This window comes from Eptesicus fuscus, chromosome 7 (genome assembly GCF_027574615.1).
Source record: "Eptesicus fuscus isolate TK198812 chromosome 7, DD_ASM_mEF_20220401, whole genome shotgun sequence".
Lineage (NCBI taxonomy): Eukaryota > Metazoa > Chordata > Mammalia > Chiroptera > Vespertilionidae > Eptesicus > Eptesicus fuscus.
The window spans coordinates 25,382,744-25,392,070 of record NC_072479.1 but is presented as its reverse complement, the minus strand read 5'-3'; positions in this window follow the sequence as shown (position 1 = coordinate 25,392,070).

Genomic DNA, 9,327 nt, shown 5'->3' with positions numbered 1-9,327 from the left:
ACAAAAGAAAGACTGAAAGGAACCTGTAAACCCATTGTCACTTAAATAGGGAATATAGTTAATAGTGTTGTAATGATGGTATGATGCCAGGTGGGTACTAGAAATATCGTGGAACACTTTGTAAAGTATATGATTGTCTAACCACTATTCTGTAACTAATATAAAACCTGAAACCAATACAAAATAATGTTGAATGTAAAGAAATGAAAATTGGAGTGAAATTTTTATAAATTTCAAAGTTTAAATAAAAGCTGTAAAGGAAGGAAGGGGAGAATAAAAATAGTGTTTTTCATTTTACCACTTCATTAAAAAGATAGTTGTCTTTATATGGTGCTTTTATACTTTTATACTTTTCTAAGTCATTATCTCATTTTAATTTCCGGGCAACTTAAAGACAAGATAAGTATTCCCTCCACTATTCAAAGAAAGGAAATCTTGGTGTCTGGTCCTAATGATTCAATCGTCAAGCCCTTATTGTAAAGCAGGGTTAGTAAAATTTTCTGTGCAGGGTCATATCTATACTAATAAAAGCCTTGGGGGTGATCAGGCCAGCAGGGGAGGGTATTTGGGGGCAATCAGGCCCGCAGAGGAGCAGTTAGGGGTCAATCAGGCCAGCAAGGGAGCAGTTAGGGGGCAATCAGGCAGGTAGGTGAGCGGTTAGGAGCCAGCGGTCCCGGATTGTGAGAGGGATGTCCAACTGCAGGTTTAGGCCCGATTCCACAGGGATCGGGCCTAAACCTGCAGTTGGACATCCCCCGAGGGGTCCCATATTAGAGAGGGTGCAAGCTGGGCTGAGGGACACCCTCCCCAGTGCACGAATTTTGTGCACCAGGCCTCTAGTACAGTATAATGTAGTATACAGAAAACATTCTACTTTTAACATTAGAGTAATGAGGATATAAACTGTTTCACATTTCCAAGGTGGCATAGACAGAGTTCAGGGTGTGATTTCCCCCCTATTCCTTGTGGATGTATCGATGAGTTTTAATTACTTAGTCATTGGACAAACTCAAGATCTTTGTCTCTCTCCTGAGTCTACCATTGCTACAGGCACATTTACACCTCATAAGTTGTTAAATAAAATGTCACCTCTTTATAATACAGGTGTGAAAAAGGATTGCTTCCACTTTTACAGGCAAACTCTAAGGTGAGTGGTTATAATAAATTGAGGGGCATAATTTGGACCAGGCTATGTATGAGACAAGTGATTGAGAAAATTATTACATAGGATTCCATTGAATTTTCAAAGGTATCTCTCTAATTCTGAACGTAGGTGTTTCTTGCATCATCAGTTTAATATGAACTTCAGAATATAAACTTGTCATGGGAGACAACCAGTGTAGATTGATCAAGAAGTTAATCTTCATGACTTTCATCAACACAATTTCTGTTAAGACAAGGTGTAATTTGTTGAACATCCATCCATCTTTCCTCCAGAAATATGAGTAATGGTCTTACACTTTTAATTTGCGCTTAGTCTGTATGTTAAAAAACATGTACAAATAGCTAGGAAGTGAATGACTAGACATATGCATGTTTGAAATTCAAATAGTGTCATGGGAAAATATTTTTACTATAGTAAGTACATCTCTGATGTCTTCAGGGGAAATTGAAGAGTATTTTATTGACTAAGATCAAACGATCTGTAATTACCACCCAGAGGCACAAAGTAAAATTGTAGCAAGTAGAGCCAGCATTAGGTTGCATCACATAGGCAGGCACTATTCAGGTATATGCCCAGGCATTTCCTTGGAGAGTTCACATAGGTTTACCAGAAAGCCCATCCCACCTGGCATTAGTTGCCCTTCTCTACCATGTCTGAGTTTTTTATTTTTATATTTGAGGTCCTCAACAAACATCAAATAACTAGAAAGCAGAAACAAGCAATTCTGGTTAATTCAAATGCATAGTTATTTTTTTCTTTCCAACTTTTAATAAAATATTTGCAAAATTTTTCAATTTATTATCAATGTATCTGAATGCACATGAATCTTTTTGGCATGATTCTTGTGGCCTGAAATTTTATTCTCCTGCATGTAAATCATCAATATGTCCCTATTGCAAGTTGAATAAAATGCACAAGTCTTACCCTGGACAAAAGGGGTTTCCTTCAAGATCTGAGTCGAGCCTGCATTTCCTGAAACTCCCATCAGTCCCTTAATTCCAGCTTTATAAAATTACCTTCAGTTCAGTGCCCTGTCTTTCACACCCTTGTGGCTTTCCCCATAGAGTCGGAGTGATTTTTAAGATTACAAATTTTATCATTTCACTAACTTCTCTTTTTAAATCTTGCAATGTCTTTATTGATGTTCCTCACAGGTGTTTCTTGACCTGGCCCCACCTACCTTTCTAGAGCCACCTCAGGTCACTCCTGTCCCTATTGTGTATGTGAAAACCTTGCTCATCTTCAAAAGCAGCTGATTATGACAGGGCCATTAGACATGGTATTGTCAGTGTCTCATGCTTCTCCATATTCCGGTTAGGGTAGTTAACCCTCTAAGTTTTAACCTCAATGTCACTTACTTCTCTTCTCTACCTGAAAGTTAAATCTTCTTCAGACATTTTCTTGGAACTTTTAAAAGACAAATCACTCATAGTTAACCCTTTAAATTTCCCACAACAATAAAAAATTCACATGGGCAGGGACTTTATCATCTTGCTGACCCTTATACTTTGGTCTACAGCATATGGCCTGGTCCACAGTGGTTATTAAATGAGCATTTGGTAATTGATCCAAGTTGTTTCTGTTGTCTAGAATTCTACCCTTGGATGGAATGCTGTTCATTTTTCAAGACACAACTCAAGTGTTACCTCTAGGGAATGATAATGGGTTCTTCCCTTAGATTTGGGTTTACTTGTTTCCCAGAAGCACACTATACAGGTTATCATGTGCTTGGATAGGCTTCTCATGTAGTGTGGAGGTTATATGTCCTCATGTCTGTTTCCTTCAACATGTCTGTCTTTGAGAGCCATGACTATGACTCATTCATTTTACATTGCCAGAACCTAACATGGCACCTCCATACAGTGAGCTCTCAAAAACTATTTATACTAATGAATGAATGGGTTATTGCATTTCCCAATTATCACATTAATATTTATTTCTCTTTGAATACATGAAATGGAAGAAGTGAAGCAAACAAGAATACTGGGTATCCTGGAACTAGTCTGAGCTTTATTACTAAATGACCAATGGAAAAAGAGCTAACAGCTCTGATACTTAGCTTTCTTATGTATAAAATAAAGAAGATGCCAATGATGACTTCTAAACATCTCTTTTAACTGTTAAATGTGTAATTAAAGTAGTAAATGTAAAAGGTGTAGGACTACTTATATGGCATGCATCAACTTCTGTGACTAAATTTCCAATAACAATTGGGTTATTTTAAAATATGCCTTTTCTCCTAAAGGAGAATTTGGGGGGAATTTGATTACTTGAAATTTGGGGATTCATTAATCAAAACAAGTCAGATGACAGAGCTCTCTCTGTTTAGTACAATTAATATATATTGAGGTCCTAGACTAAACTTTAGAGTAAAAAGAAGAATTAAATGGAGCCTTGCCCTTCTTACAGGAGAAGCAGACATTCAGATACAATCATTTCTTCATATGTCTGGGGGATTGGTTCCAGGCCCCCATGGATACCAAAATTTATGATGTTCAAGTCCCTTATATAAAATTGTATATTATTTGCTTATAACCTTCACACACCCTTCCGTATACTTTAAATCATCTCTGGATTACTTACAATACCTAATACAATGTAAGTGATATGAAAATAGTTGTTATACTGTATAGTTTAAGGAATAATGACAAGATAAAAAGTCTACCTGTTCAGTACAGATGCAGCCACTGTAGGCCTAACTACGTACTAAATCTTCAGGTGCAAAATTCATGGATATGGAGACCAACTGTAATTAAATCCAGGACAACAGCTAACATTTATATAGCAATTACTATATGCCAGGCACTGTTCTAAGCAGTTTATTATAATCTCACTTTTTTTTCACAATTGGCACAAGAAATTGGTATTATTATCCTTATTTTGAAGATCAGAAAACTGAGAGTGGCCAAGCGATCATCTATAGTCAAACAACTAGCAGTAAGTGGTAGGACTGAAGTTTGAACCCACAAGGTCTGGCTCTAAAGCTCTGTGTTTAAATATTATTCTAAAACCCTACTTTTTCAACCATCAGTGTGATACCCGAAATAATAGATACATGCAATATAAGATCATAAAATATTGCAAGGAGTAAAATTCAGAATGTAGTGGTTAGGAAAGGCTAAGTAAGGAGAAACCACCTGAAGCTGAAGGCATGGAGTACTGAAACAGGAACCTGCTGTCTGTCCCACCATGTACCAGCTACGTTGCTATGGTCCAGTTGCTTAGTCTCTGAGCCTGTGTTTTCATCCTCAAAATCATGGCAATAAAACCTACATCATAATTTTTAATATATTTTTATTGATTTAAGAGAGGAAGGGAAAGGGAGAGAGAGATAGAAACATCAATAATGAGAGAGAATCATTGATTGGCTGCCTCCTGCACACCTCATACTGGGGATCGAGCCCACAACCCAGGCATGTGCCCTGACCGGGAATCAAACTGTGACCTCCTGGCTCATAGGTCAACACTCAACTACTGAACCACACTGGCTGGGCTACATCATAGTTTTATCATAAAGATTAAGTCCGAAATACATATTAATGTATTTCCCCTAAGTCCTGCAACCATATTCTTGACTTCACATGTAATTTCAGAACCTGTCATCTAAAAGTGGAGTCTATGTCTCTCCCCTTGAACCTAAACAGGCCTTTATCACCTTTTCTGGCTTCTTTGTGACTTTTGAGGCAGGTTATTAAAAGTAATACAGCTTTCACCTGGCTCTCTCATGGGATGAATGACCTAGAAATCCAGCCATGAACTGTGAGGAAACCCAGGACACACAGAGACACTCAATGATGAATCACTAAGGCTCCTGATCCTCAGCCCTTGCTAGCTCTAACTTCCCAGCCTGTCAGTGAGCCATCTGGAAAACAGATTATTCAGACCTCAACTGAACTGTCACTGGAAGAAGCAGAGATGAACCTTCCTCACAGAGCCTAGCCCAAATTGCAGATTCATGAGCAAAATAAATGACTGTTATAGATGTAAGACACTAAGTTGTGGTATGAAGCAAGAGATTACTGGAACAAACTGAAATCAGATAATACATATAAAGTACTTAATAATGGTATATGATTTATAATACATGTTTAATTAAAGATATCTATTAACTAGTAATGTTATACAATAGACATTAGGATGACAGACCTGGGAATCAGTTTGCCTGAGTTTAGATCCTATATTTTCCACTTTTTAGCTATGTAACTTAGGTAAGTTACATCACCTCTCTGTTTCAGTTTCTCACTTGTAAAGGAAGATGATCATTGTACTCACTGCATTGGGTGGTGGTAAAAATTAAATGAGTCGCAGTTCCCCAATGGGCCATCATCTTCATCATGGCCAAGCCTTTGTAGTAGTTGTCGCTCCTCCTCCTCACTCCTTCGTATAGGTCTCAAGTTAGTGAGTTCATCCTTGAGGAAACTTCTGACCTTTCAGGTTTAGGTGGCCCTTTTACTGTTCCCAGAGACCTGTGTGCTGACTCATTGTAGACACATTGTAGACTCATTGTAGGTACTGGGTACAGCTTTCTTTGCACAGAACTCTTCTGCGCGTACCTTCATAGGTGGTCAGGGCCACAGCCGGTGCCTCTGTCACTGCCACTGAAGCAAGAATCTGTTCTAAACTTAAGGTTGCCAAGTGAGAGAAAGGCCTTTCTTCTTCCCTTTGATCCCATTTTTTAAAGCACTGTCTTAAAGAGGACCTAGAGCGATACTGTTATGACTCAACATCATACTAAGATTGTGAAAAGTGTATTTTCAGATTTAACTTTCATATATAGGGACTAGAGAGGAATCCACGGGCCTGGTCTGGCAGATAATTAGAAAGGACAAATATTCTACTTCAGTCACCTCTCCTCTGTGACCACCAAATCTCTGCTACTGCCTCATTCTCTAGACAATCTTTTTGCTCAGAATGAATTAATTCCCAGGGGCTTTACAAATCCTTCTAAATGGATGTCTGGAGATCCGATCTCAGCATTTCAATGAAAATAACTATCTTGTCTAAATCTCAGTAGTTGACATATCCTGGGTGAAAGCTGGAATGTCCATTGTATTAATAATTGAGAAAAAATCCCCCCCCCCCCACCTATTCTGTGGATTCTGTGTGTGTGTCTGTTTCTCTGCATGTGTATATGTATGTATGCATACAGGGATGGTTTTTAATTTCTTATAATCTTGCTTTTCAGCTGAGTTAAATGTAGCCTCATGTGCAGAAGACAAATATATCAGTGGCAAGAAAAGATGAAAAGAGCAGTTGGCCCAAGAGCACATAAAGGTATCAGCAACTGTGAATATCCTGCCCAGAATGGTTCCTATAAAAGTCAGGAAATGATACGCAAGGTAATAAAAGTCCAGAGTTAGTTACTGGAGCTTGTAAGGCCTTAAGATGCAGCATAGTCCCTCTGTTTTAGTCACACTTCTCTTATTTTCTGGCATTTGAATGAAAATGATTTCTGGCTTTATTACATTTTTAAAATACAGCTAAAAGTAATAAAGAAAAGTATTGTATCACATATTTGTGATGTGAATATAAAATGTCATTTTAGTGCTCAGCACATCCCATATTCGTTCTTACCTTTCATGGCCATAACTCCAATTCCCATTCATTCATTTGCTCATTCAATAATTATTTATTGAGTAGCCACAGACAATATGTAAGCAAAGGAGTATGATTGTGTTCCAATGAAGCTGCATTTATAGCCATTAAAATTCAAACTTAATGAAATTTTCACATATCACAAAACATAAAAAGCATTTTAGCTTATAGCTTGCATTTTGACAGTCAGAGGTTGGATTTGGCTCATGGACTATAGCTTACTAACATCTGTTTTAGAGAATGTGGCATTTCGGTTCCACTAAAGGATGAGCAGGCATTTTCCAAGCAAGCAAATGCATTCTAGGTTGGGGAAATAGCACTTGGCAAAGACATTAGGTGACCAGACATGAGTCCTTTGAAGAGCCATAAATGGCACTTAGCGTTGGAGGGGGTGAAAGACACAGGGAAGGAAACTAAAGGATCCCATGTGTCATATTGGGAATTTGTCCTTTACTAAGTAGGCAGTGGGGAACCGTTATAGAATTTGTGGCATAATGAGGGTTGCCTTTTAGAAAGGTCACTCTAGCAGCAAGTTGAAAAACTTAATGAGAATAGTCTAAGAGAGAAGGAAAGAAAATGAGAAAGCAATTTTGGTAGCTCAGCAAAAGGCACACAGAATTGATCATCTATTAGTTTCATGTAATTATTTATCTCCCCCAACCCCCATGCCATGTCCTTTATTGGCTTAGGACCACTGCAGATGATATTCCTTCTTTCTGGATTTTTTTTTACATTATTTAATTATTTAATTCCTTTTTATCTTTTAGGTTTCAGTTTTAATGTCACTTCCCCAGAAAAGCCTTCATTAACCCTTCACATCAGGATTCACAGCCTAGTGATGCAAAAAATAGGACCTTGTACTCCTCTGTAGCAATGATCACACCCAGGACATCTGCTGAATGTCTGCCTTCTGGGCTAGGCTGTAAGCCACCTGTCCTCCACTCTATTCAAGTACCTACTTCAGTAGAAGCTTCGTGAATACTTGCAGTGACCATGAGGTTGGAAGAAAGAATATTTACCAAGAAGCATTGACAAGATTTTATGAATGAATGATTTACATGGGATAATATAGGATTAAAGATAATTGCTAGATTTGGGTGATGAAATTGTTGGTAGAATAAGGAGAGAATAGAGGATGGAAGTCATATTTGAGGCAGTTGTGGAAATGTGGATTTTGAAGTGGAATATCTAAAGAGAAATACTCAGAGACTTTTTTTTAAATCTTCACCCAAAGATATTTTTTCCTTTCTTATTTTTTAGAAAGACGGGAAGGGAGGGTGAAGAGGGGGAGACACAGAGAGAAACATCAATTTGAGAGAGACACATCGATTGCTTGTCTCCCAAAAATTGAAAGTTGAGGCACAGGAGGAATCTGCAACTGAGGTACATGACCTTGGCCAGAAATTGAACCCAAGACCCTTTGGTCCTAGGGCCGCCGCTCTAACCACTGAGCTGACCAGCCAGAGCACCAAGAGACTTTTTTGGTTAATGCGATCATTTTACCTATGTACTAGTGATTTCAGTAACTTATGCTTTCCACTTGGTTAATGCGATCATTTTACCTATGTACTAGTGATTTCAGTAACTTATGCTTTGGTTCCTATTTTGAATTTTTCCCATCCAACATAGGCTAAGATCTAGAGCTCTTTCCCTAGAACATCGCTTCTATTATGTTATCCCTAGCTTCAGAAGTTGGTAGAAGGCAAATCAAAAGGAATACAAAGCCTGGCCTGGTGGCTTAGTTTGTTGGAGTAGCAAAAGTTCATGGGTTCTATTACAATCAGGGCACTTACCTAGGTTGTGGGTTTGATTCCCATTCAGAGTGCATATGGGAGGCAACTGATTGATGTTTCTCACATCTCTCTCTCTCTCTCCCTCTCTCTCTCAAATCAATGAACATATCCTTCGGTGAGGATTTAAAGAAAAAAAGGGGAGTCCAAGTCCCCTTCAGTTAATTTTATTTTAATGTTTTGACTAGTTCCTTGATTCCCCCATATGTAAATATTCCCTGGTTAGATTGGTGATCTCATTATCCTCCCATTTTCACTATTCTCTTTCTTGTCTTCACTTGTTCTGTCCCTCTGTCTAGAATTCCCTTTTTTGGCCAACCTTAAACTTATCTCCTGCAAAAGGCCAATTTAATTTCCATGACTTCCTTGATGCCTCTGTGAGGAAATTAAATATGCAGTACCCTTCCTTACATTACTTTAACTCATATGGACTGTTGCTCTGGTAATAATAATCCTTTCTCTTTTGGGGAGCCTAGTGAGGGGCAGCCCCTCATGTGATGTTATTTTGTGTATACAACAGTTCTTCTGAGGTAGTTTTAAACACTTTCTAAATCATGAAGGCTCTAAAACTTTAAAGGTTTAATTTTAACAGACTCACGGTTGGTAAATAGTGGCTCTGGGTATGACTCTCTACTAAGCCCATATTTCAACTTTCCTATATGTTGTAGTCAGTACAATAGTGGTCGGCAAACTCATTAGTCAATAGAGCCAAATATCAACAGTACAACGATTGAAATTTCTTTTGAGAGCCAAGTTTTTTAAACTTAAACTTCTTCT